At 41.7% G+C, this 20,307-nt stretch overlaps 1 protein-coding gene across 2 annotated transcripts in view; it reads left to right on the top strand.

Moving 5' to 3' along the window:
- The window catches only part of Rnf38 (ring finger protein 38), a 119,847-nt gene that overhangs the window by 61,452 nt on the left and 38,088 nt on the right, over positions 1–20,307 (top strand). The window lies entirely within an intron of this gene.

Below are 20,307 nucleotides of genomic sequence, written 5' to 3'. Positions count from 1 at the left end.
GAATATCCAAACATTTGAGAGCTATCAAGTTAGCCTGATGAGTTTGATCTCCAGAACCCATCTGGTAGAAAGAGAGAACAGACCTCTGTAAATTTTCCTCCAACTTCACATTGTGACATGTACACACACGCACACGCGTGCGCACGCACACACAAGAGAATGAATGTATGAATGAATGAATTTATTATAAAAAAAAACCTTTTTATCTGGGCGGTGGTGATGCATGCCTTTGATCCCAGCACTTGGGAGGCAGAGGTGGTTGGGGGGTGGTCTCTGGGAGTTCAAGGCCAGCCTGGTCTACAGAATGAGTTTCAGGACAGTCAGGGCTACACAGACAAACTCTGTCTCAAAAAGCCAAAACCAAAAACAACAACAAAAACAAACAAACAAACACCTGTCTTTTCAAGTGAGGTGAATTAACTTGTAGCCCCAATCACACACTTTCCCAGAGTACTGCTGTGTCATGAGGAACCCTGACCAACTGCAAGAGAGAGATGCCTGTATAATCACACACTTACCCAGAGCACTGCTATGTCATTAGGAACCCGAGAGAGAGAGAGAGATAGATAGAGATGCTTGTGTGTGAGTGGTGATTCGGAGCAGAAGACTTTTCTGAACAAATCTCTTATAATAAAGCTGATGCCCTTGTGCTGGGAAGAAGCATCTATCCAGCTTGTACACAAGGAATCCCTGCAGACTGCCTTCAGGGAAGCAGGGCATTTCTTCTGTGACTACATACTTCCTTTTTTGAATCTTCCAATTTTTTAAAACTAGCATATTGTGAAAAGAAATGTAGGAATCTCTTCAGTTTCTCTCCCCAATTGGAATTTTATATTAACAGGATTTTGAAGTGTTTTTTTTTTTTTTTTTTTTTTTTTTTTTTTTTTTTTTACTTACACACACACACACACACACACACACCTAAACACCTTTTTATTTTCCTATTTATTTATTTTTGAGACAGGGTCTCACTATGTAGCCCTAGGTGGCCTAGAACTCACTATGTAGACAAAGCTGACCTCAAACTCAGAGATCTGCCTGCCTCTGCCTTCCAAGTGCTGGGATCAAAGGTGTACATCACCATGCCCAGCTCACATGTCTTTTTTTCTGTTTGATTTTATTTTTTTCAATATAGGGTCTTACTGTGTAGACCTGGTGATCTAATCTTCACTGTGTAGCTCTGGTTCATCTTGAACTCATGGCAATTCTCCTGCTTCAGCCTCCTGAGTGCCGATGTTACAGGCGTATGCCACCATACCTATCTTATTAAAGTTTATTTCCAGGAAATACTTAATATCTTTGCAGACTGTTCCATGAACACAAAATATTTGTGCTCAGAAAATGGAAATGTGCAAACACATTTAGCTTTAAATTTTTTTTTTCTTTTTCTTTTTCTTTCTCTTCTTCCTCCAAGACAGGGTTCTCTGTGTAGCCCTGGCTGTCCTGGATCTCACTCTGTAGCCCAGGCTGGTCTTGAATTCAGAGGCCTTCCTCTGCCTTCTGAGTGCTGGGATTAAAGGCATAGGCTCCCCCTCCCCAGCTGGCTTTAAATTCTTTAAAATACTTAGCTTAGACTAAAGGTATCTAACCTTTTAGCTTCTTTGGGCCACATTGGACGAAGAATTGTCATTGGCCACCCATGATATACCTAAACATTGTAAATGACTTTCATGACATCTGCTGCACAGAGAAGCAAAGAAGTCTTCACATCATAATGTGACCCCATGGGAGAGTCCTTTAAAATTGCCACACAGGTCATAGTTTATGATCACTGATAAGGACGTGAACATAGCTAAGTGGCAAAATTTCACTGATGTTTAAGTGTATCTTTATTGTAAATGTAGAAAAGGAGAGCAACATAAAAGTAATAGCATATTTGACACTGTTTTAGGACTGTAGCATCAGTGCCCAGTGGAAGTAGTTCCCGTGAGTTCTCGTTGCGCTTTAACTTACCTTGGAAAACAGTTGCTCGCAAACCTAAGGTGCTGCCAGAAAGCAATGCCATGTCTAAGATGTGCTGTGAGGGATAGCTGTCTCTGCAAAGAGAGAGCTTGGGAAAGCATAGTCAAGTTGAGTGTCAAATTACAGCTCTGTGCATTTCACTTGAAAACTAGCAAGTAACCTATCTATGTCGGTGGACCAACAGATACACCAGAATTTGATTATTTTCCTGGAAATAGTGAAATCAGTTTTCAAATTCTTTTTTTGTTTGTTTGGTTTGGGATTTTTGTGATAGGATTTCTCTTTGTAACAGCTCTAGCTGTCCTGGAACTGGATTTGTAGACCAGGCTGACCTCGAACTCACAGATATCCACCTATCTCTGCCTCCCATGTACTGGGATTAAAGGCTGTTGTGAGCCATCATGCGGGTGCTGGGAATCTAACCCAGGCCCTCTAATAGAGCAATCAGTGCTCTTAACTATTGAGTTATCTCTCAACCTCATGCATTTACTTTTACCATAAAAGTAATTGACAAGAAAATAACAAAGTTTGGGCCTTCCTCAGTTCAACTGTCAAAGCCATACAAAGTGGAGGGCCAATCATATAGCTCAGTGAGTGATGGCATGAGGCAGGGCTGAGGTGTGAAGGGCCAATCATACAGCTCAGTGAGTGATGGCATGAGGCAGGGCTGAGGTGTGGAGGGCCAATCATATGATGGCATGAGGCAGGGCTGAGGTGTGGTAGCACCTTTAGTCATCAAAATGCAACACTTTCTTGTGTTCTAAATGATATTTAAGTGCTAATAGTTTACAATGGTGGTTAAAATATTATTGATAATTGATGTGCAATAAAAATTAATGTTTTATATAAGGTTTTGATTTTGTATTAGATCACATTCATAGCTGGCCTAGGCCATGGCTAGGTCTTAAAGATGACAGACCATGTCAAAGCTCAGTAAGAAAACATCTCCCTCACACCCCCCAACTGTCCTGTGAAGTTGAAAGCAGCATGAGAGAAGTGTATTTGTTGGAGTCTGAGGCACAAGTTAAAATTCCCACTTTTTCACTTGCTAAGCTGTATACTGTAGGCAAGTTCTTCAAGTCAAATTTTCTTCGTTTATTAAATAGGTATAATAGCCACAGCTTATGGTGGCAAGTGATGTGTAATGTACGGTTATATTATTAAGTTCTTCGCTACATTCCATGAACTTCTCTAAGCATTCTTCACTCAATCCTCTTCATCCTCAGGAGGTGTGGGCACTGTTACTATCCACATTTAAAGATGGGGAAGAAACTGTTAGGCTAGTGAAATCATGTGCCTATTGTCACCAACTGGACTGGAACTCAGGCACCTTGTGTATAATTGCATGATAATGTCTTATTGTGAATGGTGTTTAACAAATGTCATTGTTTTAATATGCTTAAACAACTTAATGAACACTTTAAAATTTTTAAATGGTTTTATTTCCTTTAAAGAAGTTTGAAAATAGAGGCAAAATAAGTATATATTAATAGGCTTTGTGTATTCCAGAAACTGCCATATACTACTCCTGACTGTCTGCTTCAGTCCTGTGGAGCTGACCGTGCCATTTCAGCCCCCTTTTCATAATCATTTCCTATTTTTTTTATTGTAATATAATTACATCATTTCCCACTTCCTTTTCCTTCTTCCAAACTCTTTTGTGTTTGTGTGTGGTTTTTTTTGAGACAGGGTTTACCTGTAGTTTTGGTGCCTGTCCTGGATCTCGCTCTGTAGCCCAGGCTGGCCTCAAACCTCTGGATCTCACAGAGATCCTCCTGGCACTGCCTCCCGAGTGCTGAGATTAAAGGTGTGCGTCACCACTACCCGGCCCCCTCCAAACTCTTGAATATTCCCCTCCTTGCTGTCTTTCAAATTCATAACCTTTTTTCACTAATTATTGCCACACACACACACACACACACACACACACACACACACACACACACAGATATGTATTTAGGAATATGGATGTATGTACACCCTTCTTGGTTTTTGTAATGTTATTTTGTATGTATGCTTGTTTTTGGGACTGACCATTTGGTATGGGATAACCAATAGACGTGCGCTTCCCTAGGGAAGACCTTCTCCTGCTCTCGGCATTCCTTGGTTGCCTGTAGGTTTTGGTCTAGGGTTGAGGCCTCATGTGCTTTCCTCTGTCTGTGTTATGTATATTGTCCTTGTGTAGCTTCTGACATTACTAAAAGACACACTCTCAGCAAAGTCCCTTTTCCTCTGGGCCGTACAGTCTTTCTGCCCATTCGTCCACAGTGATCCTTGAGCCTTAAGTACAGGAATTGTTTTGGAGATGTATCTGTTAGGACTAGGCTTCACAGCTCTGCATTTTGATTGGTTGTGGTTTTCTGTAATGTCCTGTTACAAAGAGAAGTTTCCTTGATGAGAGTTGAGGTACACTTACCTGTGAGTGTAAGGACAAATGTTTAGATGTAGTTAGGGCCGATGCTGGGTTAGTAAAGTAGCAGTTGTAGGTTCTCCTCCAAGGTCCATGACTTGACTTCACTCGCCCTGGGGTAGTTGTCTGGGTTCTAGTGTCAGGAATGATTTCGCTCTTAATGAGTGGGGCATAAGTCCAATTAGAGAGTTGTTGGTTACTGCCAAAATATACATGCCACGACTGTGCCCTAGGTTTATCGTGCCATACTGGCGGTTGTTGTGGTTCTTAGGCGTCATAGCTGGGTAGGACTGTTTGTTGCCTCCTTCCTTTGGGAGCTTGCGTGGTGCCTTCTGGTACATGAAATCCAGTCCCCCGGGAGCAGGTGTTCGGGGCAGTTCCTCTCAGGGGCCTCAGAGCCCTGCCTCTCAATTGCGTGGTGTCTTTAGTAATAGGTACTTGCCTTCTACCTCTGGGGGGCAGCAATAGCAATAATCTATAATGTTTGGAGAGTCTCTTGACCGAAACTCAGAAGAGGGCTTCTCATGCCTAGAGTTGGGGTTTTTTGTTAGATGGTCTCTGGCTCTTGGAGGGAACATTGTCAGCCCAGATGAGAAAGAAAAGTTCATTTAAACTATGTATGTATTTTTATACACAGACTTGTGTGTATTAGTTTTGTTTTTAAGGCAGATTGTTAAAGTATGATTATGACTTTTTCAAACATCTTTATTGTTTGAGCCTCCTTTCCTTCTGTTGTATTCATCTCCCTTTCCGTCCCTCGTTAGCGCCCTCCCCTGTTTTCCCATCTCCCTGGTCAGATCACTTGGACCCTGCTATTCCTCTCTGCTGCTCCCCTCCCTCTCCCTGGGCAATGGTCCCTTTTTGCTTTCCTGGTTTCTGCAGTTACTCAGGGTGTGTAACTCACACCTGATGATTTGGAGCTAGGAGCCTCAGATGAAAGAACATTCAGTGTTTATATTTCTGGGTCTGGCTGTCCTGGTACTTGCTCTGTAGACCAGACTGGCCTTGAACTCAAAGATAACCCTGCCTCTGCCACCCTAGTGCCCGGATTAAAGGCATGCACCACCACTGCCCAGCCTATATGATCTTTTCTGGTTCCATTCATTTACTTGCAAAGTTCGTGATTTCATTTTTCTTTACAGCTTAGTAGTAGCCCATAGGTGTACATACCACATTTTGTTACCACGAAGGACTTCGGATTGTTTCCATTTCCTAGCCATTGTGGACAGGTCAGCAATGAACATGGCTGAGCAGGTGTCTGGAGTAGAATGGCCAGTCCTTTGGGCATCTGCTAGAATAGTACAGCTGCTGTGGTCCGTGGCAGGGTTATTTTTAGTTTTAAGGGAATTCCGCACACTGGTTTCCAGAGCGGCTGGACCGGTTTTTGTGAGTGAGGCTCCCTTTCTGCCTCCTTTAGTGTTTGTTGTCAGTTATCTTGTTGATGTTTGCTCTTTAGACTCCGGTTAGATGGAATCCCAACGTTCTTTTCATTTGCATTTTTGTAATTGCTGGGGAGGATGAAAAAATTTTGAGATATTTCTTAGCCATTTTTCTCTTTTGAGAACACTTTGTTCTCAAAAGTACTTACTATAATGCTTAAATATAACTATTCTCTTATGTTTATTTAAAACACTATGATGTGTGAACTCATTAAATAAACTGGTTCACATATTCCATCCTAGCTACTAATACCTTTAATTTTTATTTCATTCTTCTTCCCTCTCTTCCCCACCCCCTCCCCCGCCCCCCATTAAGAAAAAGAAGACAGGTTAGAGGACTCACTGTGCGGGTGGGATGGCCAGGTGGGGATGGCCGTGAAGCCCTGTCCCCCACCAGCTTGACTTTCCACTTTGCTGTGTATTTAGGTTCTTTACCACGCCTGGGTTTCTGCTTTTTCAGGTTATACCACTTCTGTTTTCTACAGAGCTATCACTTGTCTAACATACTAGGAAAACAGGATCTGTGTAACCAAGTGTGACTTCAGTGCCAGCTGTGCAGAGGTTTGGCAGAAGCCAGAGGTGGGGGTTTGGTGGGGAGGCGGGAGTAGTAAGGGCTCTCAAGCTAGGGCAGCAATAGTAGATTTGTTACATGTGGAGTTTAGTATTTCCCTTTTAATCATCAGTATCCAAACTCACTGTCCCTTCTTATGGGAACAAAGGGTATGTCTCCAGAACACAGTCTAGAAGTTGATGGACCTGCTGTGTTCTCACTCCTCATCTGCAGGTCCTCAAAATCTCCTCACAAAGTGCAGCCAAGAACTGCCTGTCTAGATTCTGCTTGCCCCATGTTTTTACTTGAAGCTTAGAATTGCACCCCACTTTCCTTCACTTTTATCTTTATTTATCTGCTTCTTGAGCAGCACCCTCTGGTCTGACCAACGCAAATTCTACATACCCCAGGGTACCAGTCCGAGCACCAGCTTGCTGAGTCCAGCACAGCCTGGACTTAGAAACCTGACTGGGGTGACCAGGGAATGAAGAACAGACAGACACAGCACATCTGGTGGGCAGTGTACGTGTGAAAGGCACCAACTATGCAACAACCAAGCACCTTAGTGTGTTTATTAAGTGCACCCCATGCTGGGGATGATGAAAATGTTTTGAGATATTTCTTAGTCATCTTTTTAAAGGAGGGGTTAGGTAGTCTCAGTAAGGAGGTCGCTGTAGGAGAGCTGTCTCAGGTTGCAGTCTTGTAGGTGGAGGAAGCCACAGCTGACAGTTTTTACACACGCTGGTCCGTCGTTCCTAAGTCCATGCACTTGGGCCAGAGGAAGGCTTTGTCAGTCCCATGATTCTGAGGCTTTGGATCCTTGACATGGCTGTGCTCATGTCAATAATACACATTTACTTGCAATTTCATCTCGTTCCCTCAAAACTTCATCCCCCTTCCTAACACACTCACTCAGGGCTCCCTCCGCTTTCTACCTCATCTTAGCAGATAGCATTTTTTGTTGCTAATTAATACAGCCTCAGAAATGTTCTTAACGTGGCTTTTAAGGTACACTCATGACGAGAATAGGTTGATAGTGAGGAAACCCATTTGGGTTAGAGGGCATCTGAGGTTACTCCGGGCGTAGTGGTTCTGAATGGAAGGAACTGACGGTACCTAGACCATGAGGCCACTTGTAGACTGAAGTACTAGTTAAGGAACACCAAGAAAATTTTTAGGGGCTGCTTCTTAGGGACATGTATGTCAGTCATTTATCTTAAAGTCCTTTGATTATACATTAATAGAGAAAGTTCAACTAGCTTAAAATAAATCAATTTCAAAAATTTGAACAGTGTTTATTTATTTAGACAAGCAGTTAGGAGTAGTGTAGATCCCTTGTCTGAAATGATTAGGACTGGAAATGTTTTAGATTTTAGAATATTTTACAGATTTCCTCCTTGAACATAGTTAATTAGAAACACTGTAAACTTTGTTTACATTTTATTTAGAGAGTGTGTGTACACCAAGGTTCATTTGTGTCAGATATCTTTGCTTAGTAAGCCATCTTGCTGCCAGACCCTCTCAGCTTTTTGAGTACATCAGAAAGTTTCTGGTTGGGCATGGGGAGACGGCATGAGTGAAAACCAGAAAACCTGAGTTCGTTCCCAGACCCGTGTCAAATCCTCGTGTGGTAGTGCACACCTATATTCCTCTCCGCCACCGCCACCACCACCACCGGAGAACCCCATCGTTTTCATGGGAGAATTGTCCAAACCAGCTTGAAGTAAAGCCTCACTTATTCATAACCTGCAGTGAGGGTTTAAGAGGTTTAGAGGACATGGGTAAAGGTGAACAAATAAAATACTGTAGTAGAGTTAAGTGGTTATAGAAGATGTGAATGTTAAAGTTGCCTGTTAAGTAACAGACTTGGTTAAAGAACAAACTTTCAATCCTATATTTTATACAAGAAACAGACACAAAACAAAATGGCTGAAAGACTGAAAATTGAAGCTGAGCAAGGAGTCAGAGATGGTGACCCGTGTAATCCCAGCACTCAGGTGAAGACAGGAAGGCTGGGGACTGAGAAAACAGTCTGTGCTACATGAGACTGCGCCCCACAGAGACGAGCGGAGAACATAACATGGATGTGAACACCAAGTAGAATCGACTTTTTTTTTTACAGAGTCTCATGTAACATAGGTTGGTGGTCAATTCCTGATCTTTCTGCCTCAGTCTCTCAAATGAAGGAATTAAAGGAGTGTGTCACTCGACCTGAATAGAGGTGACATTTTTAGTAGAATTCAGATCATAAATTATTAATCTGTACAAAAGAGTCAAGAGATATAATGTGTAGATAATATAGGACCATGAACCAAAATATATTTGATACTATGGTACATATTTGTTCATGGTTAGTGGCTCATAACTAACTCCCCAAGGCATGTCAGAAAATTCTAATTTTGTTTCTGCCTTGGAGCTGGCCATAAAGGAATTCTTTGACCTACTTTGTATGATACAAGTGGCAAGGACCTTCAATCTCCAAATCCATAAGGAAGGGAATACTGGGGAAAGATTTCAATTAGTAATAACTCTTCTTCAGGCATACTTCCCTGGCCGTGGTATTGCTGCTACACAAAGTAAGGAGTACTAGAGAGTCTGAACAACCAGGCCCAGGCCCAATAATATTCAGATATGGTTGCCCTTCCTTCAGTCATCCCTTTGCAGACAGTGATCTCCCTGTAAGAATCCAATGGCTGGAGTTGGAGTGCTTCCATATAGAACGTTCTTGAGAAGGCAGAAAGCTCTGCGTCCCCTCCCTCGGCCTCAGCCTGTTATGCATCTCTTCATCGGTATTCTTTGTAGGGTCCTTTATAGTGGGCAGCTAAGCACATGTTTTCCGGAGTTCTGTAATCTAATCAAGTAAATTTATCAAACCTGGGAGGGATTGTGGGAAACCTAGTGTATAGCTAGCTAGTTGTTCAGAAGCACAGGCCACAAACTGAGGCTTGTGTCAGCCTCTGAATTGTGAGGGGAGCTGAGTGTAGGGGTGCACCCCTGTCTCAAAACAGAACAGACAGCCCCTCAAATGCCAAACAAACAAACAAAATGTGTAAAGAATTGTTCCAGGTTGGGGGCTGAGCCCTAAGCCTGTGGGCTCTGCCACTTTTCCAGGTAGACAGCCAGAACTGAGGTCAAGGACAGCTAGCCAGGGGCTAGATGGGAGGACATCCATCAAAGGCTGATGTGGCCTTGCTTTTTGTTGGTACGAAAAGCCTTACTTTTTAAGAAGTCTTCTGTGTCGATTTTTGTGTTCTTGAGAGCAGAGAGAAAACAAGTTTTTCTCCTTACTCAACTCCCAATATTTAAGCCCAAACCGGTTAAGAGTAAGAAGAAACCGATAAACTCCCAGGTATAGAGATGTGCTGATACTGTAGGAGGAGTACCACTCCAGGCTAGTGTGCTGTGAAGAAGGTATAGTCTTTCTGTGAAATATATTGCCTAAAAGGCTTTTAATAATGTTATTATCTCCTGCTTTATGTGGCTAGAAAGTCTAGGGTGGCTAAATGGTCTTCTCAGGGTTTCACAAGGTCAAACAGTGCTATGTTCTCATTAGGAATCCCAGTTAAGGAAGATCTGCTTCCTCCAGGTTCGTTCGTTCAGGTTGTTGGCAAAATTCATGGTCCTGTAGCTGTGTGTGACTGAGGAGCTGAGCTTCTCCGTGCCTCCAGCCAGCAATAGGTTCTAGCTGATGCACAGTCCTGCCTGTGATCCTTTCATAGCTGCTTCCCAGCATGTCTCTCTGCTTCAAGACCAAAAGGAGACTCTCTCTAGACAGCTCAGATGGACTATTATGCAATGAAACATAATTGCAGGAATGATATCAGTCACCTCATTTTTGCCATATTCCTAGCTAGAAGTCACTCACAGCCTTCTAGTGTACTCTTCAGTAGGAGGGGATGACCCAAGCGCGGTGACTCATTAGTGGTCACCTCAGGGTATGTCCATAATAGAAGAGTGAAATAAAGAGAATTTGTATAATGTAATTAGCAAGCTGATTGATTAGTACCTATAATGTTTAACATGTTTTAAAATTTTAGTAACAACTTTATTGAGAGGTAATTCATTTGACAAAACATAACCCTTTAAAGTATATATGTGTGTGTGTGTGTGTGTGTGTGTGTGTGTGTGTGTGTGTGTGTGTGTGTATACGTGTGTGTACATATCATGATGGAGGTCAGAGGACAACTTGAGGCAGCTCTCTCCTTTTACCATGTGGGCCCAAGAATTGAACGCAGGTTGTCAGACCTTGTGGCAAGTCCTTTGCCACCGAGTTATCTCACTGGCCTGCTTTTTAGGACTTTCAAAAAAATTGTATAACTATCATAATCACTTACTTTTAGAACATCCTCAAATTCAATCCCTCCATACCCCCCCAAAACCCCAAACAGTAGCAGTCACCTGTCATTCATTTCCTTAGTTCCCAACAACCATTTCTCTTTCTGTATACAGCTCATAGGACTTGGATATCAGTGCCTTGGTGGCTCTTTGCAGGGAGATGTTTTGTTCTCTGGAGTTCTGTGGATAGAACCCAGGGTTTTGTGCATACTAGGCAAGCCCGCTTTCAGTATTACATGGATTTTATATAGTGTATGTAACCTTTTATGTCTGGCTTCTGTCACTTGCATGATCATTTCAAGGTTTATACTGTAGCATAAATTAATATTTTAATACGGTTTAATGGGTGAATAATATTTGATTGCATGGATATAACACATTTTGTTTATCTGTTCATCAGTTGGTAGACATTAGGATTGTTTCCATTTTGTAGTTATTCTGAATAATGATCCTCTGAACATTTGCATGTATTTGCTTCCTGGTCACATGGTAGATTTTTGTTTGACGTTTTCAGGAACTAGCAGTTTTCCAAAGGGCCATACCTTTTCCTTTCCTGTCAGCAGTGTATGGGGGTCACATTGTCCACTTCCTTGCCACATGTTTAGATTGTGTTGTGAGTTCTGATCATTCTAGTGATGGTGAAGTAGCATCTCATTATAGTCACATTGTATTGCCACAGTGATGAATGATGCTGGGTACTCTCCTGTTTCTCTCTCACTGTGATAGCATACATTGACCAAAACAACTTAAAGGAGAAGGGACTTATTTTGTCTCCCAGTTGGAGATGCAGCCTGTCATGATGGAGAGTCACAGATACAGGAGCAGGAGACAGCTAGCTGGTCACATTGCACCCATAGTCAAGAAACAAAGGGATGAATGCACCTGCTCAGCTAATCTTTTACTTTGTATCTAGTCCAGGATTTCAGTCCAGGGAATGATGCCACCCACAGTTGTCTGGTCTTTCCACTTCCATTAACCTAATCAAGATAATTCTCCACAGGTATACCCAGAGGCCGATCTCCCAAGTGATTCTAAATCTTATCAAGTTGATTTTGTGGGTAGAGGCATGTGTGTGCTGTGGTAACGTGGAGATCAGAGTACAATTTTCAGGAGTCAGTTCTCTCCTTCCACCAGGTGGGTCCTTAGGACCAAACTCAGCTCGTCAGTTTGGAAGCTTTATCAACTGAGCTATCTTGCCAGCCTTACCTGTATTTTCTTCACATTCTGTTAATTTTGCATCATCTTTCCTGGTCTCCTTGGAATTTATTTGATATTTGGCATTATGCAACTGGGTGTGTTCTTTACATGGATTCTTACCTTGTTTTATTGTAAAATAGCTAAGGTAATTGGAAGTATGATATATTGATATATATCTTAAGAGTATTCTTGACATTTTTGTTTGCCTTCAAACTATTGTCTGTTATGTGATATATTTATTATTTTATTTATAAGACACTGTTGGAACAAGAAAGCAAGGGTAATGTCTTTGTAGGAGCTTAAATTTTTTATTTACCCCATAAAAAGTTACATTATTTTAAACATTTTTTTTTTAGGTTTTGATTTGTGCTGATTAGAATTCTGCTCAGGCAACATATTTCCTGAGATGAAGCCTGGAAGGGTCTGTAGAATGTGGTATAGGCAGGAAGCTGCAGGCTTTGTGAATGTGTAGTGTGTATCACAGTGTCCACAATGTCACTTAGGGTTGGCAGCATTATAAAAATGTATCGTAGCAGGGGCTCCTGTCAGTTCATTGAGTGGGTTACATTTCATACATGTACGGTACTAGGATTCTCCATAGCAGTATGTGTCAGCTGGACTAGTTGTAATTATACAGATACATGAGGTGCACTAGAATTCCCTAGCGAAACCTTGTTTTTTCTCAAACACGGTGAGGTAAAAAAGGTGTTCATGTGGTCCAGTCAACCAAGAACATGTAACATATCTTGCATCCAAAATCTTTTAAGAATCTCATCTCCATGTGTTCCTTTTCAGTGATTACCTTTTTTTCCTGGTTGTCCCTGAAATGAACTTGTCTGTGCTGCTCTGTTCCTTAATTTTTCTTTAAACCAGCTTTTTATTTTAATTTTTTTGAAGCATGTTTGTAAGTAAATTTATTTTACTTCCTATTTCCCTGACTGATTACACTCCTCCTTAATGTCTTGTTGCTTCTGTTAGCTGCAGCTGACTAGTTTTATCAGTGTCTCCTCCCCAGATAGTTCTGGAACTCTGTGTTCTGAGGACTGTCTTTTCAGCAGGCCCTTTAACCCAGGGGTCTTTTGGTCACTAGCTTATACAGCAAGCTGCTATTCACATTGGTCCCATGAGTCCTTTTAGCTTAAGTATGGGCCCAGTTTCTAGCTTAGTACAGTTCATATAACCATAGTAAAGCCTCCGGGATTTAGCAGATGGGCATTATAACAAAGAGAATGTATAATTTGGATATGAAGTGGCACTGTTCTCAAAGTCCACTGGCTTAAGTCCACAGGCTTTCCTCTTCCTGCTCTAGTGCTTGGCTCGCTGCTGTCCCTGGAGTTATCCTCTTTCCAAGGCAGTACCCTGAAATAAACACTGCTGTTTTCTACTCCAGAATAGACTCTAAAGTATTTGCATTTACTCTTGGTTGCAGTAAAAAAAAAAAAAAAAAAAAAAAAAAAAAAAAAAAAAAAAAATGGCACAATCTTTTAGGAGCAATTTAGATTGTATCTAGAAAAAATGTGAAGCACATATTCTTTGAACAAGCCACGCCACTGTACACGTTTGCTTTTATGGATATATTTTCAAATGTATGCTAGACTACATTTTATAAGAATTTTCATGATTAAAAGACCATCCCTAACAATAAAAGTGTAGGCTTTGTTGGAAAGAATAACAAATCAGTGCTTAGCTTTTTCCTATGTCTAGCTGTACAGTGGACTTGGTAAAGCTATGCTGTTATGATAGGATACACCTAAGATTAAGCCTATAGAGTAATATTATAGTGAGAGTTATAATTCCAGTTGTTCTCAAGATGCTTTTTTTTTTTTTACTCTAACAGCTCTGCTTTAAAAAGTATACAAAGACTAGGGAAATGATCAGTGGGTAAAGCTTGCCCAAACGTGAGGACCTGAGTTTGAATTCCCTGAACCCACATAAAACTGGGCATGATAGCATATATTTGTAATTGCAGTGCTGCAGAGGAGAAATAAAAGGAGACAGGAGAACCCCTAGAAGCTCTTGGGCCAGCTATCTTGGCCTAGGCAGCAGCAAAAACAAGAGACCCTATCACAACACTTAAGGTCATCCTCTGACTTGAACGTGTGTTCTGAGGCATGAGACTGCCGTGTTCTTGCATACAATCACATGTATACATTCACAAAAGGAGATACACACACACACACACACACACACACACACACACACACACACAGGCAGACAATGCAGAGGAAACCTTATTGCTTCAGGGTCAGTTCCTTCCTGCACATTTTGTCCTAGAGAGGAATATGCTGCACCGTGGATGTGTGTGCTCTTGGCTCTCTATGTCTCATATGCTGTCTGTCTCTGTTTTCCTGTTCTGACTGTTGGTCCTGGGCATGCAGATTGAGTAATCTTTTGAATTCCTTGGCTGATGGCTTTTCCGCCTGGCTTTTCTCTCACCCACTTCTCATCTTCACTGACATGTTTTTCTCCATTTTGCGGGTGTCTGTGGCCCTACCTCTGTAGTCCCTCACTTGCACAGTGGGAACAGCCACCTGACCACTCAGCTGCCCCACAGCCCAGAAGGTAACTGATACCAAGGAAGACTTTCAGTGGCCTTGGGTTTGACGGGCCTTTGCTGCCCCCTTCTGGGTTTTAGCAACTGTAATTGGAAGTTGCTGTTAATTCAGTTTTCCTGTGGACAGGTGTTAACAGCGTGTGTGGAGTGTTTGCATGGATGCAGTCTTTGCCTGCTTGCAGATGGGCGAGGCTGTTCTCTTCACCCATTAGAAGCTTTCATCTTATCAGGCTCTTTCACCTGATTTTAGTGGAAAAAATACTGTTAGGAGGAGAGTGAGTGAGCAAAACAAGCTTTATGAAATTTTTGAAGTGGGTTTTCTTTCTTTTTTCTTCTGCCTCTTTCCCCCTTTTCCTTAATTTTTATGCCCTATTCTTAGGAACTTGCCTATTGAGAAAAATGGAATGACCACTTTAGTGAGATAATTACTTATCAATTGAACTATTAACTACATGTGGCAGGTAGTTCTTGTGATCTCTGCCAGATTCCATTAAGGCTCAGTGTTGACTTTAGGAAGTATACAGTCTTGGGGCAGAAGAATCAGATAAATACATAACTGTGAGGTAGGATGATTAATACGACATTAGAACACAAACAAAAGGCCACTAACTCAGACTAGAGGCTGGGCTTGTTGGATTGGGGTTTCCATCAGGATATCTGACAGTGGATGTGAGGAGAACAGCTCAACTCCTGACAGTATTAACCATTAGAATTCAGAGGCTTCCAGCAGGAAGGCCTTGCCCTCGGTATTATGAATGGTTTTTCAATATCAGGACAAATGATTCTGTTGTTTGATTTTGAGACAGGCTCTCAATATGTCACCCTGGCTGGCCTGGAACTCACTGTATAGATGAGGTTCACCTCCATTTCATAGAGATCCACCAGTCTTTGCCTCCTAAGTGCTGGGATTAAAGATGTGTGGCACCATGCCTGGCTAGACAAGTGATTCATCCTCCCCCCCCCCCCTCTCTCTCTCTCTCTCTCTCTCTCTCTCTCTCTCTCTCTCTCTCTCTGTCTCTCTTTCTCTCTCTCTTCCTTCCGACCTTCCTTCCTTCCTTCCTTCCCTCCCTCCTTTTCTCTCTGTCTGTCTCTCTCCCTCCCTCCCTCCCTCCCTTTCTTCCTTCTTTCTCTCTCTTTTTCTCTTTTCCTTCCCTAATCAAGAGTATATTTTCTGCACACTAAGCTGTATCATTTAGCAGGACAATTTGGTAAAATTTGAATAAGAAAGACATAGTGAGCTAGTACAATTAAAATTTGCTTCAACATTTTCTTTCAGCGAAGAGACACCACATTTCAACTTAAGAAAAACACTTTCCAGTCCAGGTCCTTTGTTTCTCTTTATCCAGTAGGTCATGAATTCATATGGAATGGGCTCCAGCAGCTCAGGCTCCTTTCTGTCAGTCCTCACAAAGCGTGCTTCTCCGGGTGGGGCAGGCCGTGCTTCCGCTGGCCCCAGGTGCCCTTCTCCTCGGCTTCCCCTTTCTCCTGATTGTTTCTTTCACCTGGTTGCAGAAGCTGTCTCAGTTCTTAGAGTGCTTGATGTACTGAGTCTGCACATCCATTCTTTTGGCAAGAATCTTGTCCTTGTTTACATTGATGCCCCAGCATTACTGGCAGATGGCTGCCAAGGCCGAGACAAGTGATTCTTCATGCGCATTTCTTAATCATGTTTCTAATGTCTTAAATAGGAAATGACCTTCTTTTCCATTTTGAACCTTTTTTGCCATCCAGCATGCCTCCAACATGGGCATCTGTGACAGACAAGTAGAAGTATGAACTGCCTTCGAAGAGCTGACAGTTCAATGAAGAAATAGGCATTTATTAAATATTGCATTCTTTTATTATTGAACTATTTTTAACAAATAAGAAATACAGCCTTTAGCCTCATAACCTTCTTTTTCATAGAACAGTCCTTCAGATAACCATTCTCTTGATAATCCTTAGTATATGATAAAGCAAATTAATCTGAAAAACAACTTTTATTTACCATCTAACAGCATAAAGTAGCACTTCTCTAAGCTTGTAATTATTGTTTATTTAATGTGCTGAAAAATATATTTAGCTGGGCTGTGGTGGTGCACACCTTTAATCCCAGCACTCAGAAGGCAGAGCCAGGCGGATCTCTGTGAGTTCGAGGCCAGCCTGGGCTACAGAGTGAGTTCCAGGAAAGTCGCAAAGGTACACAGAGAAACCCTGTCTGGAAAAACCAAACTTCCCCCCCAAAAAAGAAAGAAAAAAATATATTTATAATGTTTTCCAAATTTGCAATTTGGTTGTAGTTTTCCAAAAGCAGACTGTGAGCTCTGTGTGTGTGTGTGTGTGTGTGTGTGTGTGTGTGTGTGTGTGTGTACCCATCCTAATATTATAGTTGTTTTCCTCTTAGTTAGAAAAAAAAAAAAGACTAAGCACCTAAAACCTTTTTAATTCCAGGTACAGGTTGGTAGTCAATGAGTTTTCCAAATGTTCAGAGAAGGTATAACACACTCCGTCCTCCAGTCCTTCATTCATTTCTAGAGCACAGGAGAGAGAGAGAGAGAGAGAGAGAGAGAGAGAGAGAGAGAGAGAGAGAGAGAGAGAGAGACAGAGACTGGCTGTGACATTTCCTAAGACTAACAAAAATATTTGTAATAAAATCTGCTATGGACATTAAAAATGGAAAATTATACCTATGCACAAGGACACAAAGTAAGTGTCCTAAAGAATATAAGCATATCAAATCCATCAGTATTAAAAGGACAATATAATAAGACCCAAATGGATTTATTAGCAATATAAAGTTGGTCTAATAGTCAAAATTCAACCAATGTAGTTTGTACCCTAACAACAAAAAATCATGATGTACAAAGAAAATTTTGACAAAAATTAAACAATTTACATGTATTTTCTGCAAATTAGAAATAGAAGAGATTCCTTAAGTTATTAACAGAATCTACCAAAACCAAAGCAAACCAAACCAAACCCTAAAAACTCCATTCTCCAATGCTGACAGTTGTCTAGAAGAGATTTACATAGCAAAACCCAGGTCATACCATGGCAGTTTCCCTCTGCATTGGAGGGTACTTACCAGCTAGTGCAGTAAGACACTAAGATAGATATATGTTGTTAAGAAAAAAATGAGCAGTTTTATTATTTTTGGCTGTATATCCAGAACTTAAACAGGACTATATATTTTAAAAAGCCTCAAGGGTTGATATTATTTAATTAATAGCTGAATTAGAGGTAATAATTGGAATAAACCCAAAACTGAAATGTAAGATAATTACAGAATATTGTGAAGCATCATTGGAAACAATTTGAGCTCAGCCAATAGAAGGCCTCATCTTGCTCAGGTGCTGGAAGAGTCAACATTATCAAACTATCACTCCTCTTCATTCATCTCTAGATTCAATGGAGTCCTAGTTAAAATCCCGTCACTTGGGAGACAGGCAGGTGGATCTCTTTGCGTTCCAGGCCAGCCTGGTCTACAGAGCTACACAACGCGCCCCCCCCCCCCCAATCCTACTTTTTCTTTCCTTCTGTCCTTCTTTTTTTAGAATTATTAATGTTTTTATTGAAGTTCAAAAGACAAAGTACTTTTGAAAGCAAGAAAAGATGACCTCCTTCAACAGTGGACACAATCCATGAGAGTGAGAAGAACTGTTTTCTTTTTGAGACAGTGTCTTTTTACACAGTGCAGACTGGACTGGGATTCATAATCTTCTGCCTTAACCTCTTGGGGATCAGAGGCATAAGCCACCACATCTGGCCAGAAAAAGCCAACTTGATTACCGCTTGATCAAATCAAATTCTAGGTCATATGTACGTCTAAACATGAAAAGGAAAAACATCTCTTAGAAAATTCCTTAGTGATCTAAGTGCAAAGGAAGAAGTAGATACACAGGTGTGTGTGTGTGTGTGTGTGTGTGTGTGTGTGTGTGTGTGTTTGTGTGTTGGGGATGCAACTCAAGGCTTTCAGCATGCTAGACACATGCTCTATCACTGAGCTACACTTACAGCCTGGAAGAGTTTTTAAATAATGTAACAACAGATGAACACCAAACCGTTAGCTAAAAACTTAAAGAAAACTAAAAGTGTGTTAGTGTGTTAGGAATGTGGAGAGAGAGAGAGAGAGAGAGAGAGAGAGAGAGAGAGAGAGAGAGAGAGAGAGAGAGGGAGAGAGAGAGAGAGAGAGAGAGAGAGAGAGAGAGAGAGAGAAGAATTGTTAGTCAAATCCTTGAGAAAATGAGGCTAGAATCAGAATCGGAGTGGTGTGAATTTTCTCACTTGGCCGTCGAATCTAAAATCTTTTATGGTTTCTGTATGATGGTGGATGCCTAGCAAGGTTTTTAAAGACTGCTGTTACTCCTTTGCATTAGAATGTAGGGCACCTGGGCTGATCTCTAAATAACTACCAGACACATTTGAAGGCATTTCAGTGTCTTCTTGTTTGATAGGCAGTGATTTGTTACATTTTTTAGAAAGGAACTTAAATGTCTTGTATACTTCAAGAAGTTTTGTAGCCATTCACAATTTCCACCTGTCGTGAAAACCAGTTGTAAAGGGGAGCCTTGGAGTCAAGAATTCTCAAAAAGCTCTCACCACAGCGACAGCTTTGCCTTCAGATGCTGCATGTGCAACTTTAAAATGGTGTTCGTTTGCTAGTATGTACTAATTACATACATTCCAAGTGCTGTGCCACATGGAGCTAGCTGATACCTTCTGGGCTGTGCAGTTGTAGAAAATTCCCTTATAGAAAGTTTGTTTTTAAAGCGGCTCTTGCCAACAGGGCTTTCTGCTGTTGTGGAAAAAAGCAAGCAAAGCTTTAGCTGGACTACTGTTGAACAACTACTCAGATATAATTTCAGCCCCATCATATTAAAGTTGTCAGGTGTCCCTCATGAAAAGCATACCACTTACAGTGTTTCTGTGAGTATCAGGTTTGGGGGTTAAAAAAACATTTAGAAGCTTTGTGTAGTAGCACATGCCTAATCACCTTTAATCCCCGCAGAGGCAGGCATATCTCTGAGTTTGAGGCCAGTCTGGTCTAAGAGTGAGTTCTAGGACAGCCAAAGCTACATAGTGAGACCCTGTCTCAAAGAAAGGGGGAGAAGGGAGAGGGAGGAGGAGGAGGGAGAGGGGGAGGGGTAGGGGAGGGGGAGGGGGGAGGCATTTAGAGAAAATGCATCCACTGTATGCATCCAAAGGCTTGTTTGGGACTTACAACTTTCAGTGGCTCCAAACTGGTTGTTCTACAAAACTGGCAGAGGACTTGGGCTAGGGTGGGGTGTGAATAATTGGCTCCCCAAGGGAGTGTAGAACTGCGGTAAGGGGATGCTGCACAGGACCTGCTATCTCATTCCAGCTGCTTTGGGCTAGAACTTTGATTCAGCAGTTGCTAGGCACCTGAAATTGTGCGCCTTGGTCACAGTGGAGCACTGGTGCTGAGTCTGATACTGGTGACTACACAATTACTATACGGTGTTATTAATCAAAGAGTGTATAAGGTCCCCAAAGATCCTGAAACATTTTAGTTCTGTTTCTATTACCCGAGGCCACTGAGATTCAGAAGGAAAGAGAAAGGTTTAAGCAGTCTACAGAAGTAGTGTCTAGGCTTTATTGCTTTCTCTCCTCGGTCCTCTTCCCCACCTTACCCCCACCCTAGAGTTTTAGACCGCATTCCAATACAGTAGACCAGGCGGACCTCAACCTCTCCGAAGTCCTTTTTCAGCTTCCCCAGTGCCTTGTTGAGTCTGGGTTTTCTGCTTACTGTTCCTTTACAGTTTCATTTCCCTTTTTAAACATCAACCTTTAAAGACTCTTCTAATTTCTATCTGCTTAAAACGCCCACCGCTTCCATAATTCCAATGGCATTCAGCAATCT

Source organism: Peromyscus eremicus, chromosome 2 (genome assembly GCF_949786415.1).
Source record: "Peromyscus eremicus chromosome 2, PerEre_H2_v1, whole genome shotgun sequence".
Classification (NCBI taxonomy): domain Eukaryota; kingdom Metazoa; phylum Chordata; class Mammalia; order Rodentia; family Cricetidae; genus Peromyscus; species Peromyscus eremicus.
The sequence above is the reverse complement of the archived record's forward strand: the minus strand, read 5'-3'. Positions and strand labels throughout refer to the sequence as shown.